At 39.7% G+C, this 17,468-nt stretch overlaps 1 protein-coding gene across 2 annotated transcripts in view; it reads left to right on the plus strand.

Moving 5' to 3' along the window:
* Positions 1-17,468, plus strand: part of NPR3 (natriuretic peptide receptor 3) — a 70,990-nt gene that overhangs the window by 41,079 nt on the left and 12,443 nt on the right. The gene's annotated exons all lie outside the window — the stretch shown is intronic.

The raw sequence follows: 17,468 nt of genomic DNA on the forward strand, positions 1-17,468 counted from the left end.
CTTCCTTCCTTCCTTCCTTTCCTTCCTTCCTTTCCTTCCTTTCTTTCCTTCCTTTCTTTCCTTCCTTTCTTTCTTTCTTTCTTTCTTTCTTTCTTTCTTTCTTTCTTTCTTTCTTTCTTTCTTCTTTCTTCTTTTTTCTTTCTTTCCTTATTTTTTAAATTTATTGGGGTGACAATTGTTAGTAAAATTACATAGATTTCAGGTGTGCAATTCTGTATCACATCATCTATAAATTACATTATGTGTTCACCATCCAGAGCCAGTTCTCCTTCCATCACCATATATTTGATCCCCCTTACCCTCATCTCCCACCCCCCAGGAAATAACAGTTCTTTAGTCCGGCCACCCCATGGTGAGAGCAGCGTGGTACTTTTGGAACTTAAACTCCCTTTTGCATTTTACTAATAGAGCAGCAACAAAAAGACTCTGCATTTCACGTAATTTGACAGGAACCAGACGGGAATGACTGTGTGTTCAGTCTTCCAGCTTGGACGAAGGGAGGCGGACAGGCCCCTGCCAGCTTTCTTGGCCATTGCACTAACAGAGGACTCTGGTGTTTGATGCTGACAGCAGCCACAGGTTTTTAAAGTTTTAGGGCAGAGTTCTGGTGCATAAGGCCTGGCCATTGATGCTGCTATCCGTGTGGGTGGATGTGGCAGAGGAGCCCCAGGTCGTGGTTCAATAAATATTAATTGATGGGCATTAAAACAATCGATGACCCCAGGGCATGCCACCTTGAGTGCCAGAGACTTTAATCTGTGAAATGGAGAAAACCACACTGAGTTGCTCTTGGAAGTTATGAAAGATGATTGTAAAGGGGTTTTATAAGCTTAAGCGCTGGGAGTGATAGTGTCCAAAGAAAACAGCCCCAGCAGCCGAGAGCAGAACATCCCACGGCCCTGCAAGCTGTGTACAGTAGCGGCTTTCAATGACATCCTTTCTGGGCTCCAGCCAGTTGTTAAAAGAGAGAAACTAGAATCATATATAGTTGGGGACTCAACCCCTTTCCCAGTTACGAAATTTCAAAGTAGCTCAAACTGTAGGAAAGATAAAGATCTTCTGATTTTTCCCCCCTCCCTGCAATGAGTTTGCTTCATTTTGTAAAGTTCTCACTTCCACAGGCTGTGATTTGGAGGTACTGTGTTTCCCCGAAAATAAGACCTAGCTGGACCATCAGCTCTAAAGCGTCTTTTGGAGCAAAAATTAATATAAGACTTGGTCTTATTTTACTATAAGACATGGTCTTATATAACATAACATAACATAACATAATATAATAATATAATACTGGGTCTTATATTAATTTTTGCTCCAAAACACACATTAGAGATGATTGTCCGGCTAGGTCTTATTTTCGGGGAAACACAGTAGGGAGGAGGTAAGCAGAGGATTTTTTTTTTTTTTTTGTATAATAAACAATTCAACAATTGACCTAAATTTGGGGACCTGTATTAAATATTTCTTTTACCCAGTTATCTCTATGTGAGGTAATTACTAAATCACTGAAGTTAGATAGCTGTGTTTCTACCCTATCATAAAGATCTTAAAGAGATTTATTAGTGAGTAGTCCTGTGTCAGATTGGCATCCCAGTTTGCCCACAAATTACATTTATTTCAACGTTAGTCCATTTTTCCTTTTCTGTCCTCAGCAGTGACATATTTATGGTAACCATATGTCCAAGAATTTCTTGGGTAGAAGAGACATCAGACACAGTTCATATGCCCTCTAGGCGCACATGTATTTTTGTTGACCATCCGTGTATTGCCTCGCATATAGTTAAGCCTGCAGATGGTTATTTTTTGAGCGTGTATGCATACCAACGCGAACTTACCAAGTTCCTCCTTTGGGCAAGGCACTGTGCCAGGTTCTGTGAGGCTAGTTCAGCACCTGTGCAGATGGCTGTGAGAAGGGATGGGTACAGATGAGCTTCCCGAGTGAGGCACTTACAGGGAATCCAAGCTTAAAAGTAGGACTGCGTTAGACACATTTAGGGACTAGTGAGCAAAACAGCCTAGCTTGAATGGAGGGATTTTGTAGAGGAGTAGTTTGGAAAGATCCCTCTCTTTTTTTGAAATTTGCCCCTCCCTTGGCTGCCAAGACACCACCGTCTCCAAGTTCTCCGCCTGCATTGCAATCCTTCCTAGTCTTCTTTCATGACTCCTCTTTTCCACTTGCTCCACAAATATTAGTGTTTCCCAAGGTTCTTCCCTTGGCCCTTTTCTCTCTAAACACTACTTCTGGGCAGCACATCCACTAGCCTGGGTGGGATATTCATCTCTGTGTGGATAACACCTAAATTTATATCTCTAACTGCAACCTCTCTCTAAGGGGCAGGCCCCGCTTTCAATTTCCCCCTGGCACCTCTTGCTGAATAACTCTGTGTCTACCTGCCCCATCCTTCCATTGGCACCTGCTCCATTCTGAGCTCTGCTGGACTAAGCATAGCGGGGAGTCAAGGAGGATGGAAGTTTGAGTCCCAAGAATTTGTTCTGCATACAGAAGGAAGCAGGAAGTGGGAAACTGCAGCCAAAGATGTTTTCAAGGATTGTGGAAGTAGAGCAGTTCCAGGTAATGATAAGGTGTCGGGTCTTGATACTCAAAGGGTGGTCTATGGATCAGCCACATCAGCATCACCAGGGAAATTATAGAAATGAGCAGTCTTAGCGCCCCATGCCTCAGACCTACTGAATCAGAAGCTGCATGTGAATAAGATACCCAGGTGAGCTGTATGCTTACTAAAGTATGAGAAGCATTGGTTTAGTGTACATGCGTGTGCGTGAGTTGATGAAACTGAGTGGAGATGAAATTCATCAAATAATAGTGGTCAGGGAACCAAGAGTGTTGAATGAATGAATAATGCACAGGGACACTGAAACTGCCCAGTTTGAATGCAATAACGTGGGTGGAGAGAAAGAATGTGAGCTGACTGCCAACCTCCTTAATGAATTCATTATGCCCTGGGCTTGCGGGAGTGTCCTTGCATCAGATGACAGTGACATTTGACAAAGGATTTTTGACATTTTAGTTCTTTGAGAACAGAGATTCTGACTAGGATTTTTCCATATCTCAGCTCTTAAAAAAAGTGTAGCAGATCCTTAAATAATGATGAATTGACTTTATGTGCAGTGAGATAAAGAAATAAAGCCTTTCCTTCCCCTGCTGCCTTTATGTCAATTTGTACATTTAAAAAAAAATTTATTGGGGAATATTGGGGAACAGTGTGTTTTTCCAGGACCCATCAGCTCCAAGTCAAGTCGTCGTTTTTTTTCAATCTACTGGCCCACGTGGGAATTGCGGCGTCTTGGGTGTTATGAGCACTGTGCTCTAACCAACTGAGCCAACCGGCCTCCCTATACATTTTTTTTAAAAGCAATTCTGGAGCTGACTTTAACAATCTAGTATTTAATATTATCTTTTTCTCTCCCTTGATCCTATTGTCCTGCCAGTTACTTAAAAATGTGTTTGCTAGGGCAAACTTTCTCACTCTTTTTTTTTCTCCCTCCAGATATGTAATATCTTAGAATCTTATGCATGTCAGAGAAGTCATAGTAAGTCTTTGACAGAAGAGGCGGTTATCCTTGGTGCTTTATTCCTGGGTGTGAGTTTGGTCTTGACGGAGTTGCCTTGCTTGATAAACAAATGAACACTGATGATGAAGGTGCTGGTTTGGGGTCAGGAGATCGGAGTTCCACTTGCAGCTCTGTCCTTACTATCTGTGCAACATCGAGTGAATCAGGCAACTGTTGTGGGCTTCATTTCTCATTTACACAATATGCTGGTCGGACTTTATGAGTTCTAAATTCTTTTCACGTTGTGAACTTTTGTGATTTTGTAATTCTTTTAGGCTGTTATGAATGCCTGTGAGGTTAAAATAATGCATCTCCCTAAGATATGTACCCAGCAGTCTCTCTTGTGTTGTGGCCAATATATTTATTAAGCTCTAACTTTCAAAATATTGGGACTATCTCCAGGATAGTCCTGATACATCTGCATCTAGCGTACTCTGCATAGTTTTGGGAACTTTCTCAACAGAAACGAGTCTCCTCATATTAGTAGAGTATGCTGCCCTAAATATTTAAAAAAGAAATAGAGTATCTTTTAATTGCCCAAGGGACTGAAACACTTTTCTTATGAAGTGGACTTAAAGAGATCTGTCTTTTCAAAATGTGTAATAAGATGTAGCATGATCCAATATTGTGAAAACTATGGGGGCATTTCTTGAAATTTGAAGACTTAACTGAATTCTCAAACCGTAGACCTGAAGGGATACTTTTGTGATAATTACAAGGAATGGCTACTTTTCCTGGTAGTTAGTAAGCATATGAAACTCATTACTTGCATAGTTTCCAAAGGCTGTCTTAAAATGGGTTCCAGAATGATTTAGATCAGTTCATTCTGATGGATCCCAAATGGGACTGAGAGCGCGTTGATCGTTTAGTGTGTTGCCCTATTTCTTTAGGTTGATATTTGAAATCTTTTAATGTCTTTTTTAAAAAATGTCTTTATATAGTATTGTTTTAAAATTAAAAAAAATTGGTTAGCCAAGACATGGAAACAACCAAAATGTCCTTCGATAGATGAATGGATAAAGAAGTTGTGGTATACATACACAATGGAATACCATTCGGTGGTAAGAAAAGATGAAATAGGACCTTTTGTGACAACATGGATGGATCTTGAGAGTATAATGCTAAGTGAAATAAGTCAGACAGAAAAAGCAGAGAACCATATGACTTCACTGATATGTGGTGTATAAACCAAAAACAGCAAAAGAACAAGACAAACAAATGAGAAACAAAAACTCATAGACACAGACAATAGTTTAGTGGTTACCAGAGGGTAAGGGGGGAGGGGAGTGGTGGATGAGGGTAAAGGGGGTCAAATATATGGTGATGGAAGGAGAACTGACTCTGGGTGGTGAGCACACAATAGGATTGATAGATGATGTAATACAGAATTGTACAACTGAAATCTATGTAACTTTACTAACAATTGTCACCCCAAAAAACTTTATTAAAAAAAAATTGGTTAAATGATAGAAAACACAACTAGACTTAACAGAACAGGAATGTTGACTGTGTTATGAAGTATTTTCATGTTTTAATAGCACTGACTGTGGAAAGGTTTCCACAATTTTTCAGGCTTTGGTTATTCATTTGGGGTAATTGATTAATAAAGAAAACTTTTTCTTACGGGAATTTTTACAAAAATAGAGAGTGCAGTATCGTGGAACTCTGTATCCCCATCACTCAGCTTCAACAATTATCAACTCAGTCTGCTTTCATCTATAACCTTTTTCACACCCTTACCCTACCCCGGTAATTTTGAAGCAAATCCAAGGCAAATCCATTTCATCTGTAAATATTTTTGTATGTATCTAAAAGTTAAGGCTTTTTATTATTTTATTAAAATAGAATTCATGTACAGTGAAATCCACAGCTTGTAATTGTACAACTTGGTCAACTTTGAGAAATGTGTATGTCCATGAACTACCACTCCAATCAAGATAAATTCTGATACAGTTCCCTCATGTCCCTTCCTAGTCAATTCCCACCCCAGTAAGCCACCACTTTTCTTTTCCCCCAACTTTATTGAGTTATAATTAACAAATAAAATTGTGTAAATTTAAGATGTACACTATAATGATTTGTTACACATATATGTTGTGAAATGATTAAAAGTTAGTTAACACATTCATCACCTCATATAGTCACTTTTTTTTTTTTTTGGTGGTGGTGGTGAGAACATTTAAGATTTACTGTCTTAGCAAATTGTAAGTGTACAGTACAGTATTGTTAACTATAGTCACCATGCTGTACATTAGATCCCCAGAATTTATTCATCTTATAACTGAAAGATTATACCCATTTATCGATGTCTCTCCATTTCCCTACTCTCTGGCCCCTGGCAACCACCTTTCAACTCTCTGTTTCTATGAACTTGACTTCTTTAGATTCCACATAAGTGAGATCATACAGGTATTTGTCTTTCTCTGACTTATTTTACTTAGCATAATGTCCACCAGATTCATCCATGTTGTCGCAACTGGCAGGATTTCTTTCTTTTTTATGGCTGGATAATAGACCATTGCATATTTCTTTATCCATTCATCTGTCAATGGACATGGTGGTTTCCATGCCTTGGCCATTTCAGATAATGCTGCAGTGAACGTGAGGTGTAGATATCTCTTTGAGATACTGGTTACATTTCTTTTAGATATATACTCAGAAGTGGGACTCCTGGATCATATAGTAATTCTATTTTTAATTTTTTGAGGAAGTTCCATACTGTTTTTCCATAAAGGCTATACCATTTTACATTCCCACCAGCAAGTGCACAAGGTTTCCTTTTTCTCCACATCCTCACCAACACTTATATATATATATATTTTAAATATAATAGCCATCCTAACAGTTGTGAAGTGATATCTCACTGTGGTTTTGACTTACATTTCCCTGATGATTAGTGATGTTGAACACCTTTTCATGTACACGTTGGCCATCTGTATGTCCTCTTTGGAAAAAATGTCTATTCAGGTCCTTTGTTCATTTTGTTAATTAGGTTGTTTGCTTTTTTTACTATTGAGTTTTATGAATCCTTATATATTTTGAATATATCAGACACAAGGTTTGCAAATATTTTCTCCCATTTCATAAGTTAGCTTTTCACTTTGTTGATGCTTCCCTTGTGTGCAGACACTTTTTAGTTTGATGTAGTCTTATTTGTTTATTTTTGCTTTTGTTGTTTTGTGCTTTTAGTGCTATGTCCAAAAAAATCATTGCCAAGACCAATGTCAAGGAGCTTTTCCTTTGTGTTTCCTTCTAGTAGATTTAGGGTGTCAGGTGTTATATTTATTTAAGTCTTTTATCCATTTTGAGTTAATTTTTGTGAGTGATAGGGTCCAATTTCATTCTTTACCACGTGGATAGCCAGTTTTCCCAGCACCATTTGTTGAAGAGACTATCCTTTCTCCATTGTGTATTTTGGGCTCCCTTGTCAAAGATTAGTTGACCATATATGTATGGGTTTATTTCTGGGCTCTTGATTCTGTTCTATTGGTCTGTTTACCTGTTTTTTATGCCAGTATCATACTGTTTCAATTACTATAGCATTGTAATATAGTTTGAAATCAGGACGTATGATGCCTTCAACTTTGTTCTTTTTCAAGATTGATTTGGCTATTTGGGGTCTTTTGCCATTCCATATAAATTTTAGGATTATTTGGTCTAGTTCTGTGAGAAATGTCATTGGTATATTGATAAGGATTGCATTGAATCTGTAGATTTTTTGGGTAGTATGGCATTTTAACAATATTAATTCTCATCCAAGAGCATGGGATATCTTTTCATTTCATTTGTGTCTTCTTCAGTTTCTTTTATCAGTATCTTATAGTTTTCAATGTACAGATCTTTCACCTCTTTGGTTAAATTTATTCCTAACTATTTTATTGTTTTTGATGTAACCACTCTTCTTATTTCTATTAGCACGCATTTGTTTTGCCCATTCTTGAGTTCATATAGTGCATTACTGAGTGAGTAGAATCATGCAGCACATACTCTCGTGTCTGGCTTCTTTCATTCTATGTACTGTTTTTGAGATTTTTGCATGGTATTGAATGTATTAATATTCATTCTTCTTCTTTTTTAAATTGTTGAGTAATAGTCCGTTGTATAAATATACCATAATTTGTCTATTTATTTTCCTGTTGATGAACATTTTTTCTTCTAGTTTGGGACTGTTATGACTAAAGCTGCAATAAGCACTCTGGTATAAGTCTTTTTGTGGACATATGTATTCATTTCTATTGTGTAAATACCTAGGGATGGAATTGCTGGGTCATAACGTAGATGCATGTTTAACTTTAAAAGAAACTGCCAAGGTAGTATGGTTTTACATTCCCACCAGCAGTGTAGGAGAGTTACAGGTGTTCTACAATCTCATCTACATTTGGTGTTGTCAGCTTTTTAATTTTAGCGATTCTGATGGATGTAAGATGGCATCTCATTATGGTTTACAATTATATTCCCTTAGTGACTAGGGATCTTTGACTCTCTTTTCATGTACTTGTTGGCTACTTCACTTTTGTGGTCTGTCTGCTAAAGTATTTTACCCATTTTTAAATTGGATTATTTATCTTGTTGCTATTGATTTAAATAATTCTTTAAAAAAATATTTTGGATCTGTCAGATATATGTATAATAAATATTTTCTTGCAGTCTTTCATTTGCTTTTTTATATTTTTCATGGTGCCTTTTGATGAGCAGAGGTTTTTTTTTTACTATTGATAAAGTCTTTTTATAATATGTTTAGTGCTTTTTTGTATTCTCTTTAAGAAAAGTTTGCCACCTCAAAGACACAAAAATATTCTCCTATTTTCTTTCAGAGCTTTATTGATTAATTTTTATATTTAGATCTGTGATCTACTTTAAATGAATATTTTTGTATGTTGAGAGGTAGGAGTCAAGGTTTAGTTTTTCTTATATTTTTAATCAATTTGTCCTATCACCATATGTTGGAAAGACTTTGTTTTTCTTATTGCTCAAGTGCCTTGGTCAAAACTCAGATGACTACATAAGTGTGGTTTTAGATTCTTTGTTTCTGTTCCATTGATTTGTCTATCCTTATATCATTTTTATACTGTCTTGAATAATGTAGTTTTACAGTAAATCTTGACATCTGGTAAGATGAATCCTCTAATTTGTTCTTGTCTTTCATGACAGTTTTGCCTATTTTGAGTTTTTTCTTTTTGTGATATAAATTTGAGAATCAACTTATCAATTTCTACAAAACAAAACAAAACAAAAAAACAAAACAAAACAAAAAACCTTCTTGGGATTTTTTATTTAGAGTGTATTGAAATGTAAACCAATTTGGGGAAAAACTAACATCTTAAAAATATTGAATCTTCCAGTCCATGAACATGGGACACCTCTCCATATATTTGAGTCTTCTTTAATTTTTCTCAGAAATGTTTGTAGTTTTCTGTCTGGCAGGCCTGCATATCTTTGATTAAATTTGTTGCTAATAATTTTATGTCTTTTGATACTGTTGTAAACAGAATAAAAATTCACTTTCCAATTGTTTGTTGGTAGTATATAGAAATACAATTGGTTTTGTATATTGATTTTGTTTCTGTTCTTTAGATAGGGATATTTATTATCGATATATCTTTAAGATCATGGACTCAATCTGTTTTTAAGCCTACCCAGTGAATATTTCTTTTTTCAATGTTGTACTTTCTAATTTTAGAATATCCACTTGCTTTTCTTTACAGCTTCCATTTTTCTGCTGAGATTCTCCATTTGGTCTCTCTCTTTGGCCGTCTTTTCCTTTAAGTCGTTGAACATGTTTAAACAGCTGCTTTAAAGTCCTTATTTGCTAATTCCATCATTTAGATCATCTCAGGGTCACTTGCTATTCACTTTTTTTTCTTTACTATAGATCACCTCCCTGGCCACTACATGTCCTATAGTTTTAAAATTTTTATATTGGATGTTGTGGATGATATATTATAGAGATTGTATTCAGTTATGTTCCTCTGAAGAATACTTTTTGTTCTAGCAGGCAATTTTACTGACTGGCCACTTTGAATTTTTGGAAGCTTGCTTTTATTCTTTTTCACAAGAAAGAAAGTGGCTCTATTTTGGTTTGCATTTAGTCTTAGGGTGAGTCCTTAGTCTTTGGGCATAGTCTTTACTCCTAAGTTGTAGCACATACAGGGGTTTACTTGGGAAGCCTGAGGTATTTCCCAAGTTCCTCTAATTTGGTGGTATTCAAGCTCTAAACTGTCTTCTATGCAGAAGGCAGCCGTTCATATGTTCTTGAGCTTCTTCGTCCTTCCAGTTGTTGCTCTCTGTTGGACTCCTTGGTATCTACCCTGTGTGTGCAATTTAAGAATTAACCAAGACAACAGAAGTTTATGGACAGATTTGAGTGGTCCCTTCTCTGTGGTTCTCTTTTCCCCAGGATTTGCTCCCTCATTGTACATCCTCAATATTAGCTCCGACCTATATCCTCTGACCTCTAAAACCAAGAAGACTGTGACTTTCTGCTTGAGTCCCATGCCTCCCGGACCAGGAATGTCATCAAAAGAAAAGCCATTACATTTAGTTCTCATGTAATATGGTCCCTTCTTTCAAGGGTCAATTCTCTAGTTTCTACCTGTTTTTGGTCACTTTTCAGTGCCTTCAAATTAGTTATTTTTAAAATATATTGTCAAGAGTATATAATTTTTTTGGAAGTTAAACTGCCACTACTAGAATTCTTTTTTAAAAAACATAATTATAATACTTTTATTATACCTGGAAAATGTCAATAATTCTTTAATTTAATCAATCAACAGTGTTCAAAATGTAGGGATTTAAGTTTATTGTGAGGGAGATGATATTCAGTTTTGTTTCATTTGTTTACCTGGTAGCAAACTTGGGAAAAGATTTCTCAAAAAAAAAAAAAGTCCATCCATTCGCTGGTGGAGAATTATATTGTTAGTTTCATCATAAGCGTCCTGTGTTAGTGTTAAAACTTAGAAGTCTTTCCCTTAGCAGTAGCTGCTGAACCAATTTTTATGGCAATCTCAACTTTATGGGATCCAGTGAAGAGCAAAGAAGTAGGTGAAAAAGGCTTTTGAGCAGTTAAAATGGACATATAATCTGTTAATTTCATCGTAGGGGAAGCTCTCAAATTCTCACTCAGAACCTATTTACCTCAATTTTAAGTATAGCTATAACATACTTGGAGGTTTCTTCCCCCAGTTTATAGAATATAAGTAGTAGCAAGTACAAGAGAGGAAGACGACATGCTAGAGGCAGGCACAGTGAGAGCAGCAGGTAGTGACAGGTGACAATGGAGTCAACTCAGGTGAGTGGAGTCTCTGTATTAGAGACAGGGTTGGGTTCTGGGGAAACTAACATCCCTACCATATGGCTTGCACAGCAGGGAGCTGGTGGAATGTCAGGGTATGCAGGAATGCAAAAGTAGAATAGACCCGCGAGTGAAATAATACAAGTTTGCACTAAGTGTACTTATGGAAAAAAGGAGGAATTCGATGATTCAGGGAAGGTTCCAACAAGAACAAATTTGAATGGCTCACAGAAGGTTGACGTATCCATTTGGGTCCTGGGAGGAAACAGAAGACACATTGAAAGGGAATGAAAGAGACCTTAATAAAGGTATTATTACAAAGGTGTGTGCACAGTTAAGGAAAATCAACAAAGGATGGCAAAGAACCCCAGGGCCTGCAGAAGTGGGAAGCTGTTCCTGCCCGTAGATCAGCAGGGGCAAGAAGAAGGAGAGGTTACTAGAACCCGCAAGGCCTGTAGCAGTTGGGGAGGACCACCTGTGGCATCTAGTGGAGAAGTGCAGCCCCTGACATCCTGACTGGTATCTCCTGCTGAATCCACCCAAAAGCTAGAGGACAAGAGGACCCAGTTGATGCTGTCCATACATGTCAACCTTCCAGGGCACAGAGCTGATAGAGAAGGGTAGTAGGTGTATCTGGAGCGGGTAACCTGGGAATATCTAGCAAAGTTGAGTAGGAGTTTGCTTTGGATGAGGCAAAGCCCCTGGGGAGAGCATTCTAAACCCAGGGGCTAATGTGTAAAGGTACCCCACGCCACACTCAGAGAATCCAAGAGCTTTGGCAAGGTGTAGGGCTGAGAGTTCATTTAGGGGTGTGGCTAACAATGGAGAGTGTTCTTCACCATCCTGAAGCATTCATACTTAATTCTTTAGCTGTTGAGAATACTGGATGTCACCACTAGGCAGGGCTGGAGGAGGAGATGCAGAAGAATCAGCAGTCAAGGGAAGGAAGCACGTCAGGAAGGGAGGTGGGCCCCAGCTCATGTCCTGTCAGCATGGAAAAAGAAAGATGGTCTGGAAACATACAATCTGGTGTCAGCAAGGTGTAAACAACACAATCCACTCTTCAGTAGTGACGGAGGCTGCTGGACTGATGGTTCATTGTCATAGCCTTACATATAGAGAATCACAGTGAGTTAATATCACATTTGGCATATTTCTGTCACCAAGGCAGTAATGTATGTGGTGTTTCAAAGGTGTATCAAAGGTGTTTACATTATTCAAAGAGTTCTGATACTTAGAGAGAAAAAAAACCTTTAAGAACCTGGATATTTGCGTATAGGAATCATCTTGTTTTCTCTGAGGAGGCTGGGTAAATGAAGCTTTACTAGATGTATTATTATTCTTTATCAAGGTTGTTATGATTATCAAGAATCAAGACCACACAGAATAAAGACCCTCCCAAACCAAACTTACCATATTTCATATTAAGTGCTAGTTAGAAAACATTGTATCAGTAGATCTTTTATTACCTGGTTTGGCTGCCAATGTGCTTGGAGCAGACTGGTCTCTGAAGTAAGACCCTCATCCTTCACAGCCAATGTATTGAGATACTCCTGTGGCACAGTAGGTCTTTTCATTCATAGCTGGAGCAAGGTCAGCTTTAGCTGGGTCCGTGGTTTATCGGAAATCCCGATTCATTTGATCTGAGTCATACTGTATCAGCTGCTGGTCTAAAGATTTGTTTAAGAGACAAGTGACAATTAGCTTGTTTCCTCATGTCTCCTCTTCTTTCTTCTTCCATCTTCTGCCCTCTCACTCTTTCTCCAGCTGTGGGTTCTGTTCCTCCCTCACCCTGAAGTGCTCTGTCGGTCTTTCATAGACTCTCGTTGGTCTTTCCAGCCCAATCTATTAAAAACAGAAACTTGAACAGATGGCTGCTTTCCAACATTAGCTGGCTGAACACATGTGTCAACAGGACAAATGTCATAACTAGGCAGGCCTGGTTTGGACCCCTACTTAAGGATATGCCCACGCAACATTTTCTGGAGTTTTGACTCCATCCACTGACCAAGATCTCTTCTTTCTGTTAAGATGTTAGTTATTCTCTTATCATAGGATAATAACAGTACCTATCTGTGAAAGTTTTATAAGGACTAAATGCAACAGAACTTAAGTTCTACTTAGTTCAGCTCCTAGAATATAGCAGGTGCTCAATAAAAGCTACGTAGCTATTATAATTATTACCTGGAAGTAAAGAGAACTGCTTGACTTTATTCACTCCAGCATTTTATAAACCTGTTTTACCACAATACTGGCATTTCTAGAACCATCTGTTAACATTTTAAGGAATGCTGCTGCTCTATGGAATATAGCTTGGGAAACTCTGAATTAAGAATTGAACAAAATTAGGCTGCTCACAGTTCACAGTGAGTGACTAAATCAGCGATGCTTGAACTAGGAGTCGGGGTTCCGGATCTTAAATTACTTAAATAAAAAGGGAGAGGTTTCATTTTAAGATATAAACCAGAAATGAAAAAAAGTTACCCTTATCCAAAGTCTGAATATTTGCTCATTTCTTCCTTGTAATCACATCTCCAAGTGACATGAAATTTAGGGGAAGCTATCTGAAGGTCTCAGGGCCAGATTAAAAGGATGTTATGAACTTCGATAAATTAGAATTTACATGCTCCTTCTGATTTTGGCCTTTCAGAAGTAACGAGGCCAGAAGTTCCCCTGTGTCCATGTCCCTGTGAGCTGGTCATCCCTCTTCCATTCTTGGGTGGTTGCAGTGCACCTGCTGTGTGGCCCGCCCCTGCCCTTCTCTGTGGGATTTTGGTGTATGTGTTTACCTCCCTCAACACTGTGCCTGACAGGACTGCAGACCCCTGGGACAGAGGCCAGCACATGTCCAGAGCCGTCTGTGGGGGTCAGGTCACCAAGCTCTCCAGAGGCACATGTGGCGGGGCCCTGGTGGGACAGGACGTCCAGGCTAAGACAGATACCCCTCTTTTGATCACTTGAAAGCCAGGGATGATTATGTCATTATGTATGTGCATTTCCTCAACTAGTTCTTCAAGAGTGATGGGTGATAGGAGGCATTGGTATACGCCGTGTGCGTGACGGATTCAAAAGGCTTATACATCAGATGACTAAATTCCCTGCATGAGCATTGGGAGGATTTAAAAAAGTCATTCTCATTTGCTTTGCTCCACACGCACCAATTCCAAGAGTCGAATTCCATGGAGTTCTCCTCGTTTCTCCTCATAGGCAGGCCCTGGGCAGCTTTCCTTGCTGAGGTTTGCTCGTGTACACGGAAGCCAGATGCCAGCACTGCTGTCCCATTACAAGGGCAGCCAGCTGCTGTAGTCTGGGAGACGAATGAGGGGTCGTAACTAGACTTAATGATCTTCTCCCAGAGCTGTTTCTGTTTATGATCCATTTTGTTTTAGATGATGAGAGAGAACAAAATCTGCTTCTATTTGCAGCAGCCATGCTTCAGGCTGTAAGATCTGAGGTCTAGGGCATTGCTACAGGGGACAGCTGAGCCCAGGATGGCTTTCTCAGATACCCAGACCACCCCGGGAGGTAGATGACTGCCGTGTTATGCACTCTCAGTTCACAGAACAGCTGAGACATGCAGCATTCATTGCTAGCTTGTCTGGAACACAAGCATTGAGGAACCATCTATGAATTTGCCTCCCCAGAGGAAAATGAGAGACTCCACTGTCACACATAGGAGCCATGTCAGGAATGGCAACTCTTCGTGCTCAGTTAAAAAAGTAACACGATTTCTATTTAGCTTTTCCCATGATAGAGTTACACACTGATAACTAGACATGGCTGACAGGTGCAATCAGAGAGTAAGGCCAAAAGCCAAAATGGCATCCTTTCATTTGGCACACCTGCTGCTGGCCAGCTACAGAGGCAAAAGCAAGAGAATTGAGATGAAATGATGGGAGAGTTAATGCCAGCGTGCTACCTTGTTCTGGCAAACGCCCCAGGATGAGTGGAAGGTGGTGGATGAGATCCATGTTGTTGAATGATAGACATTTTTTTATTGGCTGCACAGCACAGATCGCGATTACCCTCATGGCGGTCCACTTCACAACGGCCGTCGTAGCATCCATCTGTGTTTGTATGGAGCGGCAGCCTGTTTGGTTGAGACTCTAAAGTGCCAGGGGCTCGTAACTCTTTGTTCTCTTAACTCTGCTTGTTCAGCATCCAGCAGAGGATTGGCTGCATCTAGGAATTTAATTAAGACTTATGGCTAATGACAGTAAGGACGAGCTTTCTGGCTAGAAATGATGCTAAATACTGGAACAGGTCGGTCAGAGGGGATTCCTAATTTCTGTGATCAGGAAGAATAGCATGATCTGTCAGTCAGGACTTTGAGGTCCAAGTGTTGTTCTGACCAGAGGCAGTGGGACCGATCAGTGACCTTGTTCCTTTTAGCCTGGAGGTCCAGTGGAAAGTGTTCCAAAGACAACTTAATACTATGGATATTTTTTCTCCCCCATTTAAAAAAAAATTGCAGTTCCAATTTTCAGTGTCTCTAATGTGCTAACGGGCTTTCCTCCCATTAAAAAACACACGTGGATGTGAGAATGTTCTCCTTGAGAAAAGACGATCTCTGGGGTTTTGTTTCTGGCTTGAGGTCCTATGAGGTAGGTGTTATGAAACCTCCTCCGCAACAGGCTGGGGTGCCAGCGAACCTTGGTGGGGGTCAACAGCTCTTCTGCTAATTTTGGCAGGAGAGGGAGACACTCAGCTACTTTAAAAGGAAAGAAGGTAAATTTTGTGATTCATTTGCCAATCAGGATAGAATGAGTTTTCAGACCTGCGCATGTGTTCAGAACCTATCTATTCTCTTCTGCCATGAAACCTGTTAGGACAAAAGTAGTTCAAATTCATGTTTCTCAACTAGATGATCGTTCTTCCCATCCTGGATTGTGGAAGGGGCACCTCGGAGGGCATATCAAGAAGGAAGGAAGGGGAAGGGTCAGACGAGGGGTGGTGCTGGGGATACATCCAGTGGTTTAGGTGGCCAGCGGCAGCATGGGGGCCCTGGGTGAGGATTTTGAGAAGTCAGGAGGAGGAGGAGGAAGACAGGCAGACGGGTGATGCCCAGCGGTTGGTACGTCACAGTTGAAGCAGGGGCTGTCCTAGGCGCCTCAGGAACAACTTTCACAGAGTGCAGGGGGACTGAGGGAGAGTATGCTCTTTGGGTCTTTCAGGTAAAGAGAGGATTAGACCAGAGCTTGTCTAAAGCACCTGACATCTCCTGTTTTCCACGATTCTGTGATTCTGTGACTTCCCTCTGTAGCAGGGTGGTTTTTACATAATTATCAAAGAGAACAAAGATCTTTAGAAAAGATTTTTAAAACTGTGGCCTGAGAATTGTTACCCAGCTAACGTTCACTTATTAAAAGTCATTAACTCATCAGCATGCATACTTTCTCAAGCCACGATGACTTCATGGTCTAAGTCAAAATTTCATATTCCTTTGGAAAATTGAATGAGCATAGTCAAATCAGCAGAAAATTATCTTTGACTAGTAGATGTTATTTCTACACATTCTGCTTTGCCTAAGAAAATAATGAGTCTGAGACTTATGTTTGACGGCTAAAGAGTAAGAGCCATTGTCTACCATTTGCTTTCATGGTCCCAGGAATTAGCTTAGATGTTTTACATGCACTCATTCATTTAATCCCCAGAAGCGCTCTAGGAGATGAGTAGGTACTAAACCCCATTACCACATGAGGAAATTGAAGAGAGATTAAGTAATGTGTCAGGGCTAGGATTTGATTTGGGGTCCAGCAGGAGCTCAGAGCTCGCCTGTGAACCAGCACTCTCTACCATCCCTTACTTGTCCCAGAGGGTCTGTGCAATTGACCAGCGGGGCTGCACCCGTCATACTGGGGTGGAATTCAGGGCATGACATTGTGGAAGTAAAAGAATTCCTTGGGGTGTCAAAGCAGGAACAAGGAGTCTTAGTGTAAAACGGGTCGGTAAGGTTTGTTATACCAGTAAGTTGATGACATATTTTCTGAATATTTTCGGAATTAGAAGCTACCCAGGAGCCGTACGTTTATAATGTTATCTCTAAACAAGAACAACAGCAACAGCTAACAACAGTGAGTGCTGACTGTCAGGTACTGCTAGAAATCTTTTACATCTATTAATGTGTTTAAATCTAACAGCAACCCCATGAGATAGGTATTACTATTTTCCCCATTTTCCAGATGGGGAAAACTGAGACCCAGAGTGGTGCAGAAACACAGCTAGGAAGTGGCAGGTAGGTGCTGAGCCCAGGCTCTTTAACCATTATTTTAACCTGCTTGTCAGCAGTAGGCTTTGGCAAATCTGAAATATTTGCTTCTGGGATGCAAACAGGACTTACCGTCCTTCAGAGAAGGATGTTGAGCCATGTCTTCTGTGAATGTTTGTGTATTTGAACCAGGTGATGCAGACCAGTTGTGGTTCTCTTCCCATGGGATCTCTTTCTAGGGGTGGGGCAGGAATCGCCCTCATAAAGCCTCACCAGGGTCGTCCATGGGATGCCCAATTCATTCTGTGGCATGACATTCCGTTCGTGACACTTTCTCCTGAAATAAGAAGGTTCGATTTGTTTTTTGTTCTTTCATACAGAATTTGTAAGCTACTCAGT

Source organism: Rhinolophus ferrumequinum, chromosome 7 (assembly GCF_004115265.2).
Source record: "Rhinolophus ferrumequinum isolate MPI-CBG mRhiFer1 chromosome 7, mRhiFer1_v1.p, whole genome shotgun sequence".
NCBI classification, from domain to species: Eukaryota; Metazoa; Chordata; class Mammalia; order Chiroptera; family Rhinolophidae; genus Rhinolophus; species Rhinolophus ferrumequinum.